This window comes from Apis cerana, linkage group LG1 (genome assembly GCF_029169275.1).
Source record: "Apis cerana isolate GH-2021 linkage group LG1, AcerK_1.0, whole genome shotgun sequence".
Classification (NCBI taxonomy): domain Eukaryota; kingdom Metazoa; phylum Arthropoda; class Insecta; order Hymenoptera; family Apidae; genus Apis; species Apis cerana.
This window is the reverse complement of record NC_083852.1, coordinates 5145792-5158392: the sequence shown is the minus strand read 5'-3', so window position 1 is coordinate 5158392 and position 12601 is coordinate 5145792. Positions and strand designations below refer to the sequence as shown.

General features: G+C 25.1%; 1 protein-coding gene, 1 long non-coding RNA gene and 1 pseudogene across 5 annotated transcripts in view; 2 read left to right on the top strand and 1 right to left on the bottom strand.

Annotated features, from left to right (window-relative positions):
• The window catches only part of LOC107994797 (matrix metalloproteinase-2), a 124002-nt gene that overhangs the window by 17671 nt on the left and 93730 nt on the right, over window positions 1-12601 (top strand). The gene's annotated exons all lie outside the window — the stretch shown is intronic.
• On the bottom strand, window positions 6365-7328 carry LOC133666687 (uncharacterized). The gene is made up of 2 exons (XR_009831172.1): window positions 7190-7328; window positions 6365-7059 (listed from the first exon to the last, which is right to left on the bottom strand). It is a non-coding gene; the product is annotated as an uncharacterized LOC133666687 (long non-coding RNA).
• LOC107994801 (uncharacterized) lies at window positions 7802-9223 on the top strand (annotated as a pseudogene).

The window sequence follows — 12601 nt, the reverse complement described above, 5'->3', positions numbered from 1 at the left end:
AGTGTCAAAATTTTTACAGGAATATCTGGATAGAGAACAGTTGAATGGGCTAAAAAAAGTGAAAGATCAAAATTAATGCAAACAAATTTAATCACGTTGCTTTTACAAATGTGTTGTAGTTCAAATTTAAGGAAAAACAAAATTTTTTGGGCATTATAAGATTTCAAAACCAAAGATTAAGAACAATAACAGCTGTCCCATGATTAAAATTCTCCACGAAGATATAACAATAAAATGAAATACGAAATGAAAAAAAACAAATTCAAAAATTTATTATATGTTCAATAAACGTAACAACAAATTAGAAATATATTTTAAAAATCTAAATAGTTAAAAATTGACAAAAAAAAATTAAAAAATTAAAGAGAACAATTTGTTAAAATGAATAGAATGGAAATATTATTGAGCATGATCCACACATATACATATTTGTTTGATTGATCAGTAGAGTTAGTTGTAAATATAATACAAATATTAAAAAAAAGAAGTTTTATTTTTTTTAATAATAAAAAAATTCTTTATAATTCTATGTTGATTCTTGTGTTAACTATATCTGTTCTCCAAGTTAAAAATGATTCCGGTGATGTATAATTACGGTGGGATCGGACTGGTTTTAATGAAACAAAGTTTCATCGCAATTACGCTCGACCCTGAAAGTCTGATACAATTTCCTTCGCCGAGCGTAATTCATGCAGTTTGCAGGACACTTTCACATCTCCACCACTGTTGGATAATTCACTGCTTTGAATCTTCCCTCAGATAAATATACATATATCAACACATCAATGAGTATTTTCCATGATTCATTTATGTCGAATAAATTCAAATTTCTATATTATTGTATATAATTGTAAAATATAAATTATAATTTGAATAAATTTAAATAAAATAAAATTAAATATTTAATTAAAAATAGTAAAAGTATAATTATTTGATTTAAATAAAAATAAAATTTGAACTTCTTTGATTATTTTTAAAATATTTCTGTAAAAATTAATATCTGATAATCGATCAGAAGTTTATGAAAAATGTGTCTAATTAAATAATTGGCATAAAAATCAAAATTATCAGCGAGAAGTTTATCAAAATTTTTAGGAAATAATGAGAACATAATTTTTCAGAGTTGAATGAAAAATTTCGAAAAAATGAAAAAAATCGAGGGGAAAAAATCAAGGTTTCGTTCAATTTCGATAGCGATGAACATATACAATTTTACATTGCAATCTTGCATGTTGATTTCCATAGAAATTCGCTTTCACCATGAATATGCTATATTCATGCAAAACCTAAATTCACAGCTGATATTTGTGATATTCTTTTTTTCATTCTTTTCTTTTTATGGTTTTTTTTGATATTTTATTCAAATAATTATGATGGCTTTTATGCATGTAATCCTAACCTATATTAAATTACATTTCAGTTGGAAATACATTTATTCATCATATTTTCTTCTCTGTTCTTCGTTTTATATAATATATCGATATCTTTATTTTAATAAAATTGAATTACATTTGAATGTAGGTTATGTTCATCAAGTTCTTGCTTTTGATTTTATTTTTTTAAAATTTATTTTTTTAAAATTAATTTTTTAAAATTAAATTAAGTTTAGATTGGGATAAAAGTGAACATTTGCAATTAATGAGATATGAGATGCTAAAGATGGAAAGAATTAATTGATTTAAGATTATTTTTTGTAATATGTTATTTTTATGATATACGATTAATTATTTTATTATAGCTACTATTTAATTATAAAATTGGAAAAATCTCGTTATGAAATACTCGTTATATCATTTTTTTGCTATATTACTATAAATTGCATTACTTTTTACATTATTAAATTATGTGATCAAAAATATATAAAAACTTTTTCTTATTCTATCCTAGAATGACTATAAATTAAAATAATATTACAAATTTTTTGATCAGTTGAGACATATGATGAGAACAATTGTGCCAAAGAAATATCTTTGCGATCGATTTTTCATGGATTCCATGTTCTCTCAAATTTCATGGAATTATGCACCGGGATAGTTCTTCCCGTCTGGCAGTCAATCAATGGGTGCGGTTCGTTCGCCACATGTGTTACTAATTACGCCAGGCTGCCCGTTTCGCACGGATCGAATAAAAATCGAGAACTATTCTTTGACTCTGTTCACTATCTAGTCACGCGTGACCTATCTCGATCTTACGCACGATTCACTGATTGTCAAAGAGTTGGACATGTGCCTATAAAATTTTGCGAATTTGTTGATCATGCGAATTAACTCGAGTCGTTTTATCAGTATTCAATTGTGGATCATATTAAATCTATAAAATTAAATTTTAAAAAAAATGAATTTCATATACATCAATATATTAATATATAACATATTATTATTATATGTAAGCTATATTAACAAAAATATTCAATTGAGACATTTATATTTCTGTATTAGTTTATAAGAAATATATATATTGTAAATAAATAGATTTATTTTATATATCGTGTGAAGTATTTTCAATCAGAATGACAACTTATGAAAGATACATGTATCATATTTATTTTTTTTTCTACTATCGAAGTTAAACAGAAAATATATTCAAGATCATTAAATTACTTTGTTTATCTTATGCATTCTTCTGTATTTCGATCCTTCCAATCTATTTCTACCTCTCATACTATATATAAAACTATATTGCCCACCGAGTTCTCTTTTTTAGTTCTTTTTTCTAATGCGCCCTCTACGCCCTCTTCCACGAGACACACGTAGCAACACATTCAACACGTATACCTATGCATTATTTCGTCGACCCATTCTTTCCTTACAGTTCGCGTTCAGCGTAACAAATATTTACATAGCGAGTCGAAAGAGCAGGCGGTATAGTTGTCACAGCCGGCTTTTCGGGCTTGGGTACAAAATTCGTTCAAGTCGTCCTTCACGGGGATATATTCACGTTATGGCAGCGGAGGATACGGATCCCAAGAGGTTTATGTACCAAAACCGACACGCGTCTAGTAAAACAGTGGATTGTCTCCGAGCAGCAGCTGTAATCTTTCGGTATGTTCCACTCATTATTCGACGATTAAATATTCGTGACAAAATCCCTGCTGCTGTAGAATGCCTCCTTTGTTTACAGGTTAGAAGTGGTTGGGAGAGGTTATACGATCGTTCATAGTGAATATTATAAAGATCGTAATTGTGGTTATGAGATAAGGGAATTTATTTCAAGATGAATTTAATTATTAATTATCTAATTAATTTTTGCATTAATTTCATTGAATTATGAATTAATTTAACAAAAATATTTTATAACATAAATATGTTATAAAATTGGTTATTTTTTATTAATAAAACCAATTTTGGATCAATTAATTATTGGATCAATCTTTTTAGATTCTGTATTGAATTATAATATTTATTTATTTTTTTATAATTTTAACCCGAAAAAAAATATTTTATTGAATTAATTTAATGATGGAAATATTTCAATACAGATGTATTATTAGAAAATATAAAAATATTAGTAGAAAGTACATATAATAATTATTATTTATAAAATCATTTACTAATATTGATTTTTTTATAAACATGAATGTTTTTTAAACATTTGTCATCTGTAAAGATGCGTAATACCGATAGTAAAGTCATATAAGCGTAAATGAATGAAACAGGATGTTTTCTGATTCATTGTAACTTGTGCAATTATTTGCGGAAATACATACTTAGTGGTTTTGTTTTTTATTGTTAAATTTCATTGATATTACGCATATCCTAATCATATGACTAAGAACTTTTATTACTCATATATAATTTATTCATTAAATAATTAAGAAAGAAAAATATGTCAATTATTTTTCAAAAATTCTTTATAACTATTTTTTAATTAAATTTAAAGAATTAAATTAATTAATTTGTTAATAATTATAAATTTTTCTAATAATATCAATTTGATTGTGCAAAATTATAGTCCAAATACTTTGTATTAATTTTATTAACCAATCATTCATGTTGGTATCTTCAAGCTCGTAAAAAACCAGTGTCAAGAAGCTGAAAACGCTTCTCAAGTGGCAGAAAAGTCCATGTTCGTGAAAAGAGGTTGTGCAACGAACAAGGCATTCCCTTGTCCAACGCCACAAGGCTTCTCATTTTTAAGTAACGCTCGTAAAAGTTGCGTCTCGCGGCTAATAAACGTACTTGACGTTCACGCGACCCCTTAAATACCTCTAAAGGGCATTTCCTTAAAAAAAAAAAAAAAAGAAAGAAAACAATCAAGTCATTTGTTATTTTATATCTTGTTTCTGAAAAATTTTGAAAATAAATGGTCCATAGATATTATTATAAAATATTTCACTGGAAGTTTTTGAATAGAATAATTATACTTAAAATTTTTGAGAAGAAATCATTTGAGGGAAAGAAAATTTTATTGGAATTACTAAATTAAATGAAGTTGTTAGAAAGAACAATTTCTGTTATTTTATTTGAAGTTTGTTTAATGATTTCTTAATTCAAATGCAATTAACTTTATAAGTGAATAATTTATAGCTGGAAAATTAAAGAAACAACTTCTTAAAAAAATTATATATTATATAATTATATATAATTATTATAGTTTTATAGAAAATTAAATTGTAATTCTACTTTTCAATTTTAAAATGTTAATGAAATAATAATTTAATCAATAATTAAACCAAAAATATAATTGTTTATAATGATCATTTTATTGGTATCATTTTTAATTTTTGTGAAGGAGAACAATTATGTTTAATAATCTTTAAAAAGTAATACATATTTTAGAAATTATTTTTATGTTGAAGTTTTTCCTTGGAGAAATTCAATTCAAGGATATAGCTTAATATAGGAAATATTTTTTCTTATTATAAAATAAATTCAGTTTTATATTAATCATCAGTTTCCTCATTTAATTCTTTTTATTTTAATTCTTATTTTATTTTATTATTATTATTATATATATCTCAACTTGTATTTTTTTCTAATCATTTATTTCTTTCTTCCCTATTTATAAATATATTTATTCGAAGTTCGTAGAACGTGTTTGTCATACCACAAATTTACAGATTTAATTGCTTACCAAGAAATTCATTTATTAAGATGCATGAATTCGTTGAAGTATCATCTGAATTCATATGATGTCAAAATTATATTGCATTTATGATGCATAAATGTTTAATATTGTTAATGTGTAATCATTGATTAAGAATTTAAAGTTTAAATTAAATTTTCTATTAATTTTTTTATTTGAAGTTAATGTTATAGATATAATGTTAATAGTTATTTCATTTGTTTAAATATATATAATATTGTTTAAAAAATTTTTTATGGTAAAAAAAAATTTTAACCTTTTTTTAATTTAGATTTTATGAAACAAGTTAATATCAAATTTCTAAATGTATATAATGTTTGTTCCAATGCTGTATCGTTTATTAATTTCTAAATTAATTTCTTTTATAAATTTATATTGTCGAAAAAAGTATGAAATTAATAATGTGTTTCTTAGAATCTAAAAATTTAGAAAAAAATGAAATCAAAATCTTTTATTATTTAAAAATTAGAAAAAAATATAATGAAAATATATGAAAATATATAATAGGTGAAAAGGATAATTTTAAAAAAAAAATACTTTTTGATATTTTTCAGATTTAATATTGATTGGACAATTATAAAACGAATAATTCATACAGACGTCAAATAATTTCATCACAAGAACGATGACAAGACACTTGACTTTTAGTGGCCGATGACTCGATAAACTAACGATTAGTCACTGAGTTCGACTTAACGGTAAATTAAAAGGTCCAGGTCTTATTGGCGACAGTAATCGTCTCAGCAAGAATGCATTTGACCCAGGAAGTCGCGACACTTAATTCTGTTGTCCGATGACTGAGAGCTGGGTGACTAGTGATTCTACTAGTGTTTCATGGTTGAAATATATGTTTGATATGTATAATATCAAGATACTTTTAAATAAACATAATTAAATTGTAATAAACTAATATTTTTAATATTACTTTTTATAAATCATAAATTATAAATTCATTATTAATAAGAATTTTTTGAATTTTATTCAATAATAAGTGTATCAATAAGACAAAAAAAAATTTTTATCTAATTATTCCATTTTAAATTCCATTTTTTAAATTCCATTAATTATTCCATTAAAATTATAAAATTATAATAAAGAAGCTAATGTGAATAATTTGATATATCAACTCAATAACTTATTAATTGGTAAGTTATGCTATATGTCTGAAGTCATTCTGTAAATAAGTTACTAAGATGATATTTCATATAGGATCAGAATAATTATCAATTTATCAATATTAGTTAATTATTATGTAAAATAGATGTCAAATGAATAGACATTTTATTTTAATAATTTATTAAGAAAAACTGAAATTAACATATATTTTTCTTAATATACTATAAAATAATGGAGATAATACAATAATAAATATAAATTTATCATTAAAAAATCTGATAAATCCTTCTTTCATTAGTAATTGAATGTAAATTCCTCTTTTGCACATGAGAACAAAAAAAAATTCTAAATCTTTTCCTCTGAGAAAAGCAACTCAATACTTCATTCTATGTTCTACATATTCATATCAGTCATACTGGCGCAAAAATAAAACCAGTAAAGGCTATCTAGTAGTTGAGCAAAATCTGCTAATTCTTGGTTAAACTAACGCTGGATCGAGATATCGCATTGGTAAAATAGAAGTCCGGTGACCCGGTGCACACCGTTGCTGGAATAAGTTTCAGCTAAATATAGGTCGTTATAAAATTAGATTCCTCCGACGGGCTTGACGACTAGTACGTTCTACAAGTCCTGAATGTATCGGTAAGAATCAACTTCAGACGCTTCATTGAGTCGCTATTCTGTTAACTTCAGACGTTTTTTGAATTCTTTTTTCTTAAAGGATTTCTTAAGAATCTTTTTCAAAAAGAAATTCATTTCGTTATTATCTTCAGAATTGAGCATTTTTAATAAAACTTAAGTCTTCTTGTTCTTAACCTAACTTAACCTAAAACTGTAATAGCTTTTTGGACTCTTTTCCTTGAAAATAAATTTACAAAGTATTATTTTCATTAAGTGATGAAATTTCAGTTAAAATTTAAAATAATATTCCAAAGATTGTAAAAGATATATGTATATATATAGGTTACATGCTTCAATATATACTTACATAGTCTTGTAATTTGAACTTAACTAAATGCATTATGGATAAACCGGTAAACTGTGTGAAATAACATCTGTTCGGAAATGCAGGTATATAAAGAAAATTTATAATAGAATTTTTATCTGTGGAATGAAGAAATGCGAATATTATTTATATGGGAAAATATAGGATTAAAAATTTTAGTTAGTTATTAGTTATTTATATATGTATAATTTTTTGATCTTTTTATCAATTCTACAATTTTAGGAAACAAATATTCAAGAAGAAAAAGAATAGTAAAAAATCGACAATAATTTATAGTATCACAATACGTTTTTCACAATTAAACTCCAACAAACATGCAATTAAAAACGATTCTGCTGTCATCTGGTGATAATTTATGAACTAATAATATTACCAAATTGACAAAGTTTAATTTGTAGGTTATAAATTTCTCTTTTACAATTTTATTTCAAATAGCATTATAGTCAAACATAACTTTAAATTATAATTTTTGTATACAATTATTCACTTAAAATTATTTAATATCATTACAGTTTATTACAATATTTGGAAGAAAACTAAAATATTTTGATATTATACTGCCAAGGCAAATTTGGCCTAGATTCTGTAAACTGAATGTAAACAACGCACGTTTCGAAAGATGGTGGTGCTTGAAAGTTACGACTTTGAAAACAATCGTAGAGAACGTCGAACAATTCTTGCAAACAGTCGCGAACGAGCATCAGATCTATCCGAGGGATGACTCGTACGAGATGGTACGCGTTTACGTGACGTGTATACTATTTCTTGAATGCGTGTCGTATCTCACCGTAGTGCTCGAATGTCGATGTAAACTTTCCTCTGAAAGTAACTGCTATGCGAGAAGATTAATTGTTCGCAACTGCTATACCACTTTACAGTTTCAAGACCATAACTAGCCACGTATCCAGCAAACGCGACATTTATGGCTCAAATGAACGACGCAGTATTCTAATACAAATGACGGATGATCTGTTGAAAGAAAATGGTATTGTATATATATGGTATATATACGTATATTATGAGGACAGAAGATATCAGAGCGGAGGAAAAATAGATATTTTTATTAAAGTGATTACAGAATTTTAAAAATAAATTTTGAAATGGTGATTTCATACAATTTATATACAAGTAAATATTATTTTATTTATTTTTATATTTATAAATAATACTTGCTTATAGAAATATTTTAATTTTAATTTCAATTATTTTTCCGAATTCATTAGGCCATTTGAACAAGCTATCTTTCATAATTCCATCAATCATTCTGGCATTACAAAAAATTAATTCATATTTCCATTGTTGTCCATAACTCGATCGAAAAACGATTGCCCCAATATCAGTTCGAGTGAATTCATATCGCAGAGTTCAATCCACGTTGCACATCCTAGTTGCAGTTGGATCGTAACGAAACCACGATGCAAGATTTATCGTCGGTCATTCATTTTCCCCATTGGGTTCAGTAATGTCCGGCAGGAACGTTTCCGGAATGAAATGAGAAATTTCCGCCGCTTCAACGGAAGATAAGTATCGATTAATAGTAACCATTGCTACTGGTTAAAACGCAATTTATTCATTTGTTTTTGTTTACTCATCTAGGAATGGAAGCAATAAACATCAATGGAAAAAGAAGAAAATAATATATAGTATCAATATTAATTATGATATTCGTGGAATAAATTTAAATTCTAAAGAGACACAACATAAAAGTGTAAAAAAATATGAATTGAGGTTTATTTCTTAAATTATAAACATTTTAGTGAATTTATATTGTACGATTATTCATAGCAATATAAAGAATATAGAGATATCTGCATCTAATGCAAATTTAAATTATTTATAATTCAATAAATAAAACTCGATCAGTTAATAAAATATTTTTATATATTTTTAGGTTTGTTTGGTCTCTTAAAATCGACTTTCCAAAAGTGTCTCTCGAATGTATTAATATATATATTTATTATATTCTATTGGAGAAAATTTGGAATAAAAATGAAAAATAGCCGGCTTTAAAATTTATTCGAAAGAATTTATCATTTTGATATAACGATGAAAAATTGTACTTGTCAAGCATTCACGACAGGGGACTATTTTCAAGCGTTTATTTCTCTATATATACAATATTTCTTTATTCTAAATTTTATATTCGATATGACATGAGATATAGGTGAAATTTATAGGAATCATTGAAATAGTGATGGATATTCGATAAGGTGTCGTTTCAAACATTCAAATGTTTTTTTTATTACTTATGTTATTTTTTTTTTCATTTTTTAATTTCCTTTCATAAATTTATATACGTATACAATAAAACGTCAATTATCGGATCTAATTGGAAAGTATTTTGTAATATTATTATCATACCATATTTTCTTCAAATCTATTCCTTTGGTTATATTGAAATTATCGATTCGATATAAATTTTGCATATATATTTGCAGATATTACAATTTAATCTCATGAATATGATATACTGCTTATCGAAAGATGAATAATTTATGATTCATAATATACATTTCTCTACTTATAACAAGAATATAACACGATCAAACGTGGATATAGATGGAATATAGTAATCTACATACGTAATTTCTTGATGACTATATAATTGTTTATATTTTAAATGAAGGCTAAGAAGTAGAGAATAAATAAAAATATTTTTATTTTCAAATGAAACAAAATTTTGCAGATAAACATCTCTTTGAAATAATAATTATATTAAAAAATAGTACATATATATATATGTATCCTTTGAATTCACCAAATGTAAAAATAACATATAGGATGTCTCATCTAATATATAATCTTTTAAAATTTTATTCTATTTTAAAATTTTTTAAAAATTAAGAAGACTACTTAAAAAATAACTGCAATAAATAAATAAATAATAAGTATATTTTAAGTATATTAAATATTATAAAAAAAATTTTTTCATAATATTAGAAAAATTTCGCATGCCACCTGCTATCCAATTACATTTTGTCCAAATTTTATATTAGGAGATTAACCACAAGAAGCGATGCTCAAAATTTTTTCAAGAATTTCAAAATAGAGATTATTTTTTATACATTTTTTTATACAAATCCAAGATAAAACGAACTGATTTCCAAGCGGCTGTGAATCTCAAAATTTCACGAGGGATTTTGGACAATGGTCATAATTCGAAAAATCCGAGGGAAAGGGAATATAAGCCAGACATGAGAGATGCAGGAAGAGATAAAGGAGAATGGAAGGATAGTTGTCCGGGAGGAAATGCTGAGAGACGAGGGTGCGCCAACTAAAGGGCCACACCCTGTCATTCAATACGCATACATGTGTTCAATTAGGCGAGTCTAGTAATTTTCCTAGTTTGTTTACCGATGAAATTTATTTTTTTCCTCTTCCTTTTCTACGTTTCTTATTATCAAATCGAATGAAACTCTTCTAGAATTTCGAAACTTGTTTTATTATTTATTCTTTTTCTTTCTCTTTTTTTCTCATAATTTAATCAAATGAGTGTTCTAGAAATTATTTCGATAATTATTGAAAATGGCGGTATGTATAATAATGAAATTTTGTTTTAATTTCTCTTTATTCTATTGTTTAATGAAAATTATTTTCAATTATTATTTTAAATGAAATAATTCTTTGTTTCTCGTTTTATCTCTACAGAAAATAAAATATGGATTAAAAGGAAAGAGAGAGGAATTGAAGAATAGCATGCAAAGTTGCGTGTACGTAGACATTCCGTCTAGACAATCGAAAATCAGTCTGTCTGCCACGAAAAATAATTCCTGGAATGAGTCATAGGCACTCTTGTGTACTTTTGCAACCCTTCGCAAACAAAGACATCCAAGTGCCTGATCCAACGATTCATCGTTGATATAAATTATACGACGTGATATATTGTTCTAGGAATAATATAATTAAGTAAATCTTATCGTTACGAAGACTTGAGATTTTTTTCATTTTTTTTCCTTTTAAAACTTATAAGTGATATTCACGAGTGAAGTAATTATTAAGATTATCTAAGATTTTTGGAGAATTCGAATTCTTACCAATTTAATTTTTGTATTAAACATTTACAAAATTTACATCATTATATATAAATATGCTTCAGAAATAGTCAAATTTTCAATATTATATGTTATATTATATATATTATGTTCTATTATTTAATAATATAATGGTACAAACGTAGTTCAAGAAATAATTGAATTATTTGCTTCTTTATCGTATATTTGTAGATTTGTAGATTCAATTATCATTAGAAATCAGTTTAAACTAACTATTCTGGTCGATCATCACAGTATATGATATTTTATCTTATTTGTTCTGCAATTCTTTTGCAATGATTGTACTCTGAACATATATTATCTTTGTGTATAAATGTATGTATAACTTATTGTCAGTATAAGTATGAGAATGTGTATTGTATACCATATGTGTATCTCAATCTCGTCATAGGTTTAAAAGAACAAAGAAATTGTTCAGAGAAACTGGCAATGAATCGAACAGTAGTAAGACTTATCTTTTAAATAGCCTCGAACGTTTAAAATTAAAAGTCCTTGTGCTAATGATTGATATTATTTCGTGGTGAAGAGTGACCTTTGATAAAGAAAAAACAAAGCCTGAAATCACAGCAAGAGTAATTTCTGTATGATTCTTTTTATATGTATATTAAAATGATATTTATTAATTTTTAATATTACAGTAACAATATTAAATTATATTAAATTCGATACAAGTTTTGTATTATATTTGGAGGATTATTTTTATATTGTTAAATTTGAAATTATCAGTTTTAAATTAAGTTAATTTATAAATTATTAATTTTTAATAATAAAAATTAAATTTATTTATTTCAGATAATTATTTCCCGTTAAAAAGTTTGTTGAATAATATATAAATTAAATAAGTCTATTGTTTGATTTCTTTATAAGAAAATGAGAAAATATTGAAAACAAAATAAAAATTGAAAACAATAAAAAAAGCAAAAAATACGGAAAATATTAAAAAAAAAAGGAACGATTATGTAAAGTAGAATACAAAATGCGTAATAACATTTAATTAAAACTATAGTTAACCGTTTCACATCTAAAGTGATAATGACGGAAGCCAGTAACCTAGTTGTTATAAATATCGTCGTAAATAGAAACCAGTGTTCATTCACAGTCCAACAGCATGCATTGAAAATTTAAATACTTTCTACCGAGAATACAAATCAATTTTCAAATTAATTTTAAGAATAGCAAAATATTCATACAGAATTGAACAAATTTTAACATTAATATTCATAAATTTATAAAATTTCATTGGTAATTATCTTATCATCTGATTCTTGAAAAATAAAAATATTAATTTTCACGAATAATAAATATATAGAATTTAGAATAATGTTCAATCTTTCTAAGGAAT